General features: G+C 54.8%; 1 protein-coding gene across 1 annotated transcript in view; it reads left to right on the top strand.

Moving 5' to 3' along the window:
• The first annotated feature begins 929 nt into the window (after window positions 1–929).
• The window catches only part of PPP1R16B (protein phosphatase 1 regulatory subunit 16B), a 99,772-nt gene continuing 89,324 nt past the window's right edge, over window positions 930–11,377 (top strand). The window contains exon 1 of the mRNA XM_042980410.1: window positions 930–1,003. The gene's annotated coding sequence lies outside the window, so the exon portion shown is untranslated. The remainder of the gene's footprint in view (window positions 1,004–11,377) is intronic.

The raw sequence follows: 11,377 nt of genomic DNA, 5'->3' as shown, positions 1-11,377 counted from the left end.
TTTGTTAACTTTCTCTTCTCTTCCTGGGGGGTGGGGTGGGGAGTAGGGCCCTCTCAACAGCGACGCAAAAATAGTTAGATCCTGTAAAAAAAAAAAAAAAAAAAAAGAAAAAAAAAAGATGGTGTTCAGAGTGCTGAGGCCTTCAGCCCCGGAAAGAGGCTCGAATTCGATGATCGAAACCACCTCGGTGTGTTTTGCTTTTCGTTTTTTCATTTTTACCACTAGATCTCCGGAGGGCAGCCCCTTTCTGGATGCTGCACACCTCAGACAGTGACAGACGTCAGCGAAGGTGCGACCACTTCCTTCCTCCTTCCTTAGCCTCCTTTCTTTACAGAAAGAGGAAATGATGACAGTCCATGTCGCAGGCCACAACCCCCAAGCTCCCACCGATCTCTCCTCACCCCCCACCCCCGCCCCGTCTGGGGAACCTGCCCCCACAAACCTGTCCCCAGGGCAAGGCCTAGTTGGGCTTCTTGAGGTCCCGGAAAGGCTTCAGACTCAGGCTGCGCAGGCCTTCGAGGTAGGAGACCTGGGTTTCTGGCACTGGTACTGATTCTGTATGACCTCGGGCAGGTTACTGCTCCCCTCTGGGCTTCATGATGCCCTTCCACGAAATGGGAGCAGGAATGCAGTCCTGGGCTTCCCCCTTTCCGCGTTTGGTGATGGTGAGGAGAGGGCGTGAAAGGGGGAAGACTGTAAGGACGACTGTTCCGAAGCCTGGCAACGTCCATGGCCCTCGATTTCCGCTGCTCAGTGGAGGGGCCCGCACCCCCAGGGTGCCGGGACCCTTCTGTGAGCTCCCAGGACGGCGGGAGGAGCAGGGTGAGCGTGCCCACCCACTTCCCGGGAGCTCAGGCCCCGCCTAGGGGGAGGAGCCGAGGGGCGGCGCGGAGGCTGGCGGCCGGGCTCAGCCAGCTTCTGTCGCCGCACCGGCAGCTGCGGCTCGGGGACCGACTGACAGAGCCAGGGCCGGAGCCGCTCGGGGCCGGGCTAGGGAGAGCGGGTGAGTTCCCCGGCGACGCCGCCCCTCCCTGGCTGGAGCCGGCGGGGAAGAGGATCGCGGCGGGGAGGTGGTCCCAGCCGCGGAAGGTCTGGTTGGGGGTGTGTGGGGCGCGTGGGCCAAGGGCCGGCGGCTGGAGGTAATTGGGGGAGGGGGCGCTGGAACGGCGGGTGCGGGGAGCGCAGGCCGGGGCGTCGGGCTGGGGTGGGGGCGTTCTCCGGGTCTGGCGCGCCTACGACGAGGCTGGGGTAGGGGGCGCATCGGCAGGCTGTTGGCCGGGGCCACCGGGGCCCGCTCTTGGGGCAGCCTGTGGGATTTCGGCTGCTTCTGCCGGGGGTCGCGGTGCCGCGAAGCGGGAGCCACAACCAGCATCAAACGGCCGGGGCGCCCAGCCTCGGGGCCCGCCGTGGGGGCGCCGCCCCCTCGCGTGGCGGCGCCAGATCCCCGCAGGGAGCGCTTCTGCCCGGGCGGGAAAGGTCCCCAGGGCGGGCGCCCCCGCGTGCGGACCCGCCCCGACGCTGGCTCCAGCTGACAGCGCCCGCCGACCCCGGGAGACCCCGCGCGCTTCTTCCCCGCGGGAGGTGCTCCCGGCCTCTCCAAAGGGCCGCCGTGCGCGGGCTGCCGGGTCCCCGCGCCAGGAGCGCGCCTCTCCTCCCGAGTCCCGCGCCCCGACTCCGGCCCGAGGAGCGCCCCCGAGAGCCTGGGATGGGCAGAACCCGTGCAACCCGCCCCAAAGAGGTCGCGCGGAGGGGTCTGCCCAAGGTCACCCGGAGCGCCCAGGCTGAGCTGCCCAGACCGCCCGAGTGGAACGCAGGGAGGGGGAGGCGCCCGCTGCCAGCCTCCTTTCCCTGATGCAGACTCCCTCCCTCCCTCCTCCTCCCCCAGTCTGGAGCCGGCTCCTCGGGAGCCGCTGCTGATGCAGCTCCCAGCCCCGAGCGGATGATTGAGCCGAGGCGAGCTTTGAATCCGGTGTTCCCGGGAGGGCCGCGCTCAAAGCCTGGGACCCGGGACTCCCGGGCACTCGGGAGCGGGGAGAGAGGTGGCTGCATAAGCGCTTCTCAGAACCGAAAGCCGAGCTGCTTGCGCGCCCATGTGATTGGATTCCACATAATGGGCCCCTGTTCTCGCTGTCAGAAGCGCTCACCAGCTCCCCGCGGCCGCGGGCACCAGGTGCCGCCTCTGAATCGCCCTCTGTGGAGGACCCAGGGCCCCGAGGTACCAGGCTCCCTTTCCCGCAGGGCTGTCTCTGGAAGGGGCCTGTCATTAGCCGCCTGAGCCCACGGGGTACTTTCCTGAGTGCCCTGCCATTTCCTGCGGCTGGTGAACCAGCGAGGGGAAAAACCCTCCATCTGGGAGGCTTCCCCCTAGGTTGGTAATAAAGCTTCTTAGCTCAGCCAGTGACTGGCGCTGGGCTGGAAGGCAAGGCACTTGGCCTCCAGGAGCCTCAGTTGCCTCTAAGACAATGGGGCTAATACTCAGGCCGTGGGCAGGGGTGGCGAGGGGACCCACGTGAAGTGCTTGGTGCAGTGGAGCGGGACGGGAGGAATGCTCTTAGGTAAATACTGGCGCCCTTCCTAGTGGTTTTGAGTGGGGTGTGTCTCCTTTAGGCAGGAGCAGGCCGTGGAGTCCTGGAGGGTGGTTCTGCGGGGGCCGGGGGAGTTTCCACATCTTCCCCCAGCTTGGTCACAAAGCTCCAGCCTGCAGGCGGCTTGTGGGCCCTGGTGAGCGAGTCCTTTCAGCTCGCCGCCTGCTCACAGAGCCATCCCACACAGATTTCCCCGGCCCCTTCTCTCCCCCCTGCCAGCAAGATGCTGGAGACAAGATGTCACCCAGGCCACTCTGGACGTTCGACTTTGAACCCTCTGGTCAACTGGAGCGTACCCAACAGTGTCGCCCACCCTGAAACCTTCCTGACCCGTTTCCTGGTCCCAGCCTCTGCAGTGGCTCCTTCAGGAAGACCAGTTGACCCTCCCTGTCCCTCTGTCAACCTCCTCCCACTGGGACATTCACCTGCACATTCCCTGGTTAGCGTGCGGAGGCTCCTTGCTTCCTGGAAGGACACGCGGGCAAGGCCAACGTATGCTCAGACTTCATTCCGGTCACTGGTGCTGGAGGGAAGGTTAAATCCTAATCTAGCTGCTAAAGTCTGTTTGGGAGCCTGAGGGACAGGGGGAAGGGGATGCTGACTCAGGAAGGTGGGATTTTTCCCCAAGGCCAGAACCTTTCGGCAGAGCCCATTTGGACTGTTGGAAACTAGGGCCTCAGTTTCTTTTCAAAACCAGCCCCATCCCCAGAGGGACCTTTCTCTGGCCGACAGAGGTTGCAGCTAGCCTGGTTTTGCAGATGGCGGAAGGCACCTTCCTGGATTCCTGTGACGTACTTGGACCCTCAAGAACCCCACCCAACCTTGCTGCCTTCCCCCAACTAGCTGCCCCAGCCTGTACCCTGCCTGCACCTCGGACTTGAACCATTTGGCGTATAGTGGGTCCCGCAGGGCATTCTGCCAGCAGAGATCAGGACAAACCTTCTTTAGCCCGAGCACATCTTAGAGGCTGGGCTCAGGGAGGGCTTGGACCAGCCTGCCTCCTGCAGAAAGCTACAAAGTTTGCAGACCACGAGCACCAGGCAGGTTTAGTTCAAATGATAGCTCGATACTTAAAAGCTGTGTGATGACAGGTAAATTACTGCTCTCTCTGAGTCCTGGTTTTCTCATCTGTAACATGGGAGCCAATAACACTGCCTACTTCGTGGGGTTGTGAGGATTCTGTGAGATAATAATGCACAGAAAGTGTTTAGTGCAGCACCTGGTGTGGGCAGGAATGCAGGAAATGGTTATCGTCACCATCACCACCATTTCCTCCTCTGCCTTGGGCTGTCAAAGGCCCCACCGCCTCCAGTCTGGGGGAGTCAGACCACTTCTGCCTCTAGCTCTCAGGACAGGGAAAGCCTCTTGGCTGGGGAGGCCTGACTCCTGGGAACTGGAGTCCAGCCTGGGCCTGTCCCCAGGAAGTCTGTGAGTTAGCCTCTCACATCTGGCTGCCATTTTCCAGGATTTGTGGGTTCATTCGATAGATGTTTACTCCATTGTAAGACCTTGTGCTTAGCGAGGGATTTCAAGATGAATCAAGCAGCAATCAGGGCTCCCCTCTGCGGGGGAGAGGCAGGCCTGGAAACAGATAGCAAGGACACCGTGGGATAACAGCTTCACTGGTGAGAAGGGGAGGGGAGAGCCGAGGGGTGGGTGGACAGGTGGCCGGGGCTAACCAACCCAGGTTTCCCTCCTGAAGCTGCCACCTTGCTGCTGGCTGGTGATGGACAGATGCCTGGGTAAGAAACTCAGTGCAGGGCCTTTTAGATATTAATCAGAGCTTTGCACATGTTAGTTGCTATTATTACTAGTCTGTGATGACCGATGACAGGTGGGCAAGCTGCTGTGGGAGCGCGTCGCGGGCCTTCAGAGACAGTTTTCCAGGTGGCGGGTACTAGAGGGGCGGGCAGGCTGAGCAGAGGGAGCGGCTTGCGCAACAGCACAGGGGCTTGAAAGCGCTTGGTGTCTCTGAGAGCAGTGGGCAGAGGCCGCGGCTGGAGTGCCATCACCATAGGGCGTGACGGACGCTGGGGCGGCAGGTGAGGCCAGGGAGGTGGGCAGAGGCCATCCTTCCGAGGGGTCCCAAATGATTAAACACTCGCTGACCCGAAGCAGGCACCCTGCGGCCTGTGGAGGGCTGTCCGGTTGCACACCCAAGAAAGTCTAGGATTAACTTCTGCACGGGAGGGAGGGCTGGCCCCGGGCTCATCTGCCAGTATGTTAGCTGTCCCTTCCTCTTCCTTCTACTAGGAAAGCACGGAGATCCCCTCCTTCTTCCCGAGATGCTTTTCCTACTTCTTCATCTGTTTCTCTCTTCCTGGGACTCAGTAGCTCATTTGAAGGAAGGGGATGTACGTGGAGGAAGTGCCGTGATCTGGCTCCTTATTGATTATAACATTGTACCAGGTGCCGGTACACTTCCTGGAGGCTGGTCACTGTCCAAGGTCTTTGCTTGCATTGCCATGGAATGCTCATACCGACTGACTTGAAGTGGATGCATTTATCCCTGTTGTACAGAAGGGGACACTGAGGCACCAAGGGTGAGGCGATTCGCTAAGGGGCCTGGGGCTCCTAAGTGGCGGGAACTCATGTCGGGGGTCTCCAAAGCTTCCACGTGCTGTCCCGTACCACTTCACTCATGCTCCTTGTAAATTGCTAAATGTTTCACTCATGCAGAACGTCTGGTTTCTTCCACTGTGCACCCTTGGATGCTGGGCAGTAGGCACCTTGAAGATGGGTCACGGTGGGGAGTTCTCTGGCTGCCTGGACACTGCTGCATTCTCTCCCTGCCCTGATTTTTGGGGAGGCCCCGTGGGCAGGCATTTGGCAAAGGGGAGGAGGTGTTCTTGGATGTCTCGGAATTCAGGGCCGCATCCCTTGGCCCGTAGGGTCCCACAAATGTGCCTTGAGGCAGGCAGTTTGTAACCTCATTGATGTGGCAGGTGGTGGTTGAGTTCTACCGGGACCCGCTAGGAAGGAATGAGTCTTTTAGGACGGCTGGTCAGTGCAGCGTGCGCGCGTCACGTGACCTTACCTGTTTTCAGAAGGCAAAGGCTCAAATTTCCTTTTCCATAGGAGGCGGAGTTTAGGGCTGGGGTTCAAATCCAGGTTCTGCCTTCCACTGGCTTTGGGGCCTTGGGCAATTTCTTCTCTTCCTTGAGCCTCAATTTCTCCACCTGGAAATACAGATCATATATACTATATACATAATATGTATAATTTGGAGTTGTAATAAAGACTTGTAATCATACAAAGAAAACCTGGCTTCCACGTCGTAGATAACATCGGTATAATATCCACAACATTGACCTCTGTGGTACTTATCGTTGTTGTGATCATATGGTTATTTGTGGTCATTACTTTTTGAGTCTGTCTTACTCGCTAGACGAGCGGTTCTCAGCTGGTAACAGTTCGGCCCCCAGGAGTCCTTTGGGAATGTCTGGAGACATTTTTGGCTGTCACAACTGGGGAGGTGCGGGGTGGGGGGGGGCTGCTACTGGCGTCTAGCGGGTACAGGCCAGGGATGCTGCTGAATTTCTTGCATCACACAGGACAGCCTTTCATAGCAAAGAGTTACCCAAATGTCAATAGTGCCGAGGCTGAGGAAAGTTGCACTGGGCTATGAGCCTCATAAGGTCAGTGACTGTGTCTAATTCATTCAGCTCTGTGTCCCCGGTTGCCCAGCATGGAGCCCCGGTACATGGGAGACAATCAATATGCATTAAAAGGATGAATGAGGACTTGGAAGGCCTTGTGTCCCCTGGAGTCCCAGAGGTTTGGCTTGTAGGACATTTTGAATGGGCAGGAGAGATTTAGATGAAACTGAATGATAAATGGCCAGTTGGTGATGCAGGCCAAGGAAATTCAGACCAAGCTATTTTCCTTCGCCAGCAGGTGCTGGGGGGCCCGACTGATCTGAACCATTGCTGCAGTCACCAGTGCATTTTGGTCACGTGCCCGTAGGACTCACCTTTATCTGGACGAGCCGGCCGGGGCAGGCGAACTAGGTGCCGACAAGGAACGCCCTGTCAGCGGGGCCCTTGGGATTTGCCAAGCTGGGCCACAGCTGCTGTTGCCTTCCTGTTTTTTCCCTTTCTGGTGGAATGAAGGAAACCCACTGAATGGCTATTTTTCCACTGACATTTACAGCAATGTGATAGGCTTTGGATTAATGAGGTCAAGCTCCAGTGTGAAATCTGCCTGATAACTTGAAGCTGGGCCAACAGGAAGACACGGCTTGTTTTCTTTGGGCTATTTGATGTCTTTGGATGGCTTTGGCCAGGGAAGCAGGGGTCACAACTCCGTACAAAAGAAGGGAATGTTTTTACGCCCCAGAATTCCAGAGGCTGGTGTTGTTGTCTCTTTTTCAATTCATTGGGAAGGCTTATTTTAAATTTTTTAAAATGTTTTTATTTATTTTTGAGACAGAGAGAGACAGAGCATGAGCAGGGGAGGGGCAGAGAGAGAGGGAGACACAGAATCCGAAGCAGGCTCCAGGCTCTGAGCTGTCAGCACAGAGCCTGATGCCGGGCCCGAACTCACGGACCATGAGATCATGACCCAAGCTGAAGTCAGACGCTTAACCGACTGAACCACCCAGGTGCCCTGGGAAGGCTTATTTTAATGCCGACTTAGAAATAAGTAACTCATTTAAGCAGAGGTTCACTGTGAGCCCTAGGCTGGCTGCCGAGCATGGATCTGGGCTATGCAAAGCTGTTTTTCTGGGGCTGTCTGGGAGTCCAAAGGAAAAGATCGGCCCCAGAGGGTGCTTGGACAGATTAGAGGTGCGCACGAGTTAGAACTTATTCTGATGGGGGACGCCTTCTTGGACAATGTGCCTCAAACTTGCTCATGAGTCATCTGGGGGTTCCTGTAAAACGCACAACCTAATTTAGTAGGTCTGGGTCCTGAGTGTCTGCATTTCTAACAGGTTCCCAAGGGGGAGCCATTCTGCTGGTTTGTGAGCTGTACTTTGAGTGGCAAGGGTCTGGGGAAGCCCACGTCTCCAGGGGAAGGGTCTCTGGTGTCACTCACGCAAACACAACAGCACTCAGCTCGTCACTCCTGTTGGCCCAGCCATCTGCTCTGCCGGCTGGCTTGCAGGGGCACATGTTTCTTGCTCCCCCTCTCCGTGTGTCCAGACCTGGGACCAAACATGAAAACGAGGCCGCTTGCTCCCAAGGGCAGGAACAGGTGGGGACGTCTGGTGCTTCCAGAGATGTGTGTCCAGGGACATGCCGTTCCCACGTCACTGATCACCTGGGGCTTGTTGAACATACAGATCCTCAGGCCCTGCTTAGCCCAACCCGCCTGTATCAGAACAGGCCCTGGGAATCTGTGTTTGTAAAAAGTGGGCCAGGAGATTCTGATCCACAGCCAGGCTGGCAGAGGGGAAGCTGGGAGGAAAGAATGGCTACATGTGGAAGTGAATCGCTCAGCAGGCGTGATATGTGAGGTTGTGGACTTGTGCACTGCCCGATGGCACAGGGAGGGGGCAGAAACCTCGTCTGCCCCACTTGCTAAGATCTGCACCCTGCAGGGTTGCATCTGCCTGGAAGGAAGGACACCTTTTTCTTAATCGTAATAATAATCGTCAACATCTGGTACGTATCATGAGGCAAGCACTGTTTATTTAACCCCTTTAGTCTCATCCTCGCAAACTGTAGAGGGGGCATTACGGCGACCTTGATTTTACTGCTGAGGAAAGCGAGGCACAGAGAGGTCCAATGACTTACGTCAGGTCACATGGCCATTAAGTGCGGGAGTCAGGATTTGAATACAGGACGTCTGGCTTCAGTGTGCTGGCACTTAAATCATTATGTTCTCTGGCTTTTCTCTGGGCAAAAACGCCGTTGCGCTTCGGGGCTGTCCCAACTCCGAGGAAGTTCCTTTTTCTATTTCTTTCCCAGATAGGGGAAAGGCTAGCAGTGGCCTTGGCCGTCCCTGGAGTCAGACCTGGGTTTGATCCCCGCCTCTAGCACTTACTGTAATCTTGAGCAAATTACTTGCTTAACTCCGCTGAGCCTCAATTCCCTGCATGTAAAATAGGAAAAATAATAGAATAGGCTGGCATGATTAACCATTTTGCTCCATGCAGAGGATGTACTCAATAGTATCTGCAATTTTGATTACATCAGCATCCGTCACGTCTGCCCTGGGAGCATCCCTTCAGAACAGAGGGGATAGGTGTGCAGAGTCCTGGGTCATTTACGTCCCTGGGGCCTGAGCTCACCCAGATTACTTATTTACGTCTATTACTTACTTAGGCATCCCTAGCCTTTACTTCTTGGCACTGGTCAGAGGCCCCATGTACATTCCAGCTTGGTGAGTTCTCAGAATTTCTTGGCTCCCAGACTGATTCAGAGTCTCAATCAGAACTGGCTTTATTTTCTGTCATCCAAGAGCAACTAAAGGCACGCATTCCCATATTTATTTCCTTCAGGGCTCTTGGCCCTTCTCGGTGTCTGTCCCTGTCTCCAGGTTCCTTTCTGGAACTCTGTAGACATCATTGGCGCCTCATGAACTGGACAGAGAGCGAATGTTGCTTTATAGACATTGCCTATTGCCTTATAAAGAAATAAGGAAGATTTTCTCCAAAATTTCATTAGTTATCTTCTTTTTTTTTAAATGTTTTTATTTATTTTTGAGACAGAGAGAGACAGAGCATGAGCAGGGGAGGGGCAGAGAGAGAGGGAGACACAGAATCTGAAGCAGGCTCCAGGCTCCGAGCTGTCAGCACAGAGCCTGACGTGGGGCTCGAACTCACGGACCGTGAGATCATGACCTGAGCCGAAATCGGACGCTTAACCGACTGAGCCACCCAGGCGCCCCAGTTATCTTCTTTTTTTTTTTTAAATTTTTTTTTTTAACGTTTTAATTTTATTTTTGAGACAGAGAGAGAGCATGAACGGGGGAGGGGCAGAGAAAGAGGGAGACACAGAACCGGAAAGCAGGCTCCAGGCTCCGAGCCATCAGGCCAGAGCCCGACGCGGGGCTCGAACTCACAGACCGTGAGATCGTGACCTGAGCTGAAGTCGGAGGCTTAACCGACTGAGCCACCCAGGCGCCCCCCCAGTTATCTTCTTTTACATATAAAGCCAAGCTTTTGTTTTCTTATTGCAGCATTTTATCCTGTTTAGTTATAAAAAGAATACAAAATCATTGTTAACATCCGAATAGTACAGAAATGTGGAAAACAGAAAGTGAAATGTCCCCAACCATCATCTCCAGCCACTCATTTCTTTTCCCCAGAAGAAATCCCTGGATGTTTTTGAAACTTTCCATAAATGTCTTATATACATACATACAAACCCCTATTCATTTATGTGTCTGTCCTTTTTTCTTGACACACCTCTGCAGCATGCTTCTGAAACTCCCCCTTTCAGCTCATTTATCTTAGCACATGTCAACATACCTCTGTCTCTAGGGCTATGTGGTACTCCAGGAATAAGCATTTATCGTAATGGATTTTCTAGTTCCTTGTGACAGTGAAGGTTGTTTCCAGTTTTTCTCCTACTAGAGCTGTGAAGTCACAGCATCCTTGCCGGTGCAGCATATCTCTTTGTACCCTGGCGCGATGTGATCCCTGTGGAAATTTCCCCGCAGTTTGAACTATGATGGGCATCATCAAACTCTCCTCCCAAGAGGCCAGACCACTTTCTATCCCCTCAGCAGTGTGTGCAGATGCCTCTTCCCCACCCTCTTCCCGCAACTATGGTTTTGCCAGTCCAATAGGAATAAACTGGAAAGAATGTTTCAGGGGCCACGTTAATTCTGGTTTTATAACCTTTTAGATTCTGCCTACATAAGCGTTGTTAAATATTCAGGAACTACATTTTACCTGGCCTTAAGCTTGGGATTAGAGATCTAAAATTAAACGAAGCCAGTTTCTGCCCTCAGGTTGATCCCTGTCTTCTGGAGGAAGCAGACACGTGGAAAGATAAAAACCAAGCAGTGTGGTCCAAGCGTGCCAGAGGAATGCGTAAACGAAGCTAACTTTTGCTCGATAAACTCTATCTGCATGAACATCACAGATGAACTTGTAAAATACAGAATACACCCTGTCCTGAGGGAAAAAGGGGTACTTGAAATCCTCAGAAGAAAACCACTTGATTAGAAGCAGAAAAATCCTGCAGCTCACCCCTAGTGGGGGCAGCAGAAGAGGCAGGTAGCTAGGAAGGTAGGGAGATAGGAAATTTTCAGAGAGTCGTTTTGGTGGTTTCCGGGTTTGCTCATGGAAACCCATCAGTCCGAAGGAGGTGGTGCAGAATCCCCACTGAGTCTGTAGCACTCATTACCGATCACTCACGCCCGGGCAAACGTGCACATTAGTCCAGAAAGAGTGAGAGCAAAGGAGCAGAAAGCTGGATCCGAATACCCACGACCCTGGCCCTCGCAGAGGCTGGCCGTGGGTGGCAGGAATGGGCGGTTTCCCCAGGGGTTAGGAGGAGACGAACTCCGGACGGTACCCACCGTGGGGCAGATGCACAGGAAGGGTATTCAGTGAATGGGAGGACATCAGAGATGCCTCTGTTTTGTAAGTGGGCCTCCTACTTGAAAAGAACAGAACCATTTAGAAAGGGGTATGATCACCTAGTCTGCCCATCTGTAGACTATGGGGAGCCAGGCCATAGCTGTACATTTGCTTGGGGCCACAGTCCCGATGTCTCTTCATTCACTTGGGATGATTTAAGTATGACACAAGGTGGGGAGCAGTTGAGAATATCTGAAACCACGCTGTGGGGATGAACATAAGCATCATTTTACAGCAAATCACCTAAGCGGGGGCA

Source organism: Panthera tigris, chromosome A3, assembly GCF_018350195.1.
Source record: "Panthera tigris isolate Pti1 chromosome A3, P.tigris_Pti1_mat1.1, whole genome shotgun sequence".
Classification (NCBI taxonomy): Eukaryota; Metazoa; Chordata; class Mammalia; order Carnivora; family Felidae; genus Panthera; species Panthera tigris.
The sequence above is the reverse complement of the archived record's forward strand: the minus strand, read 5'-3'. Positions and strand labels throughout refer to the sequence as shown.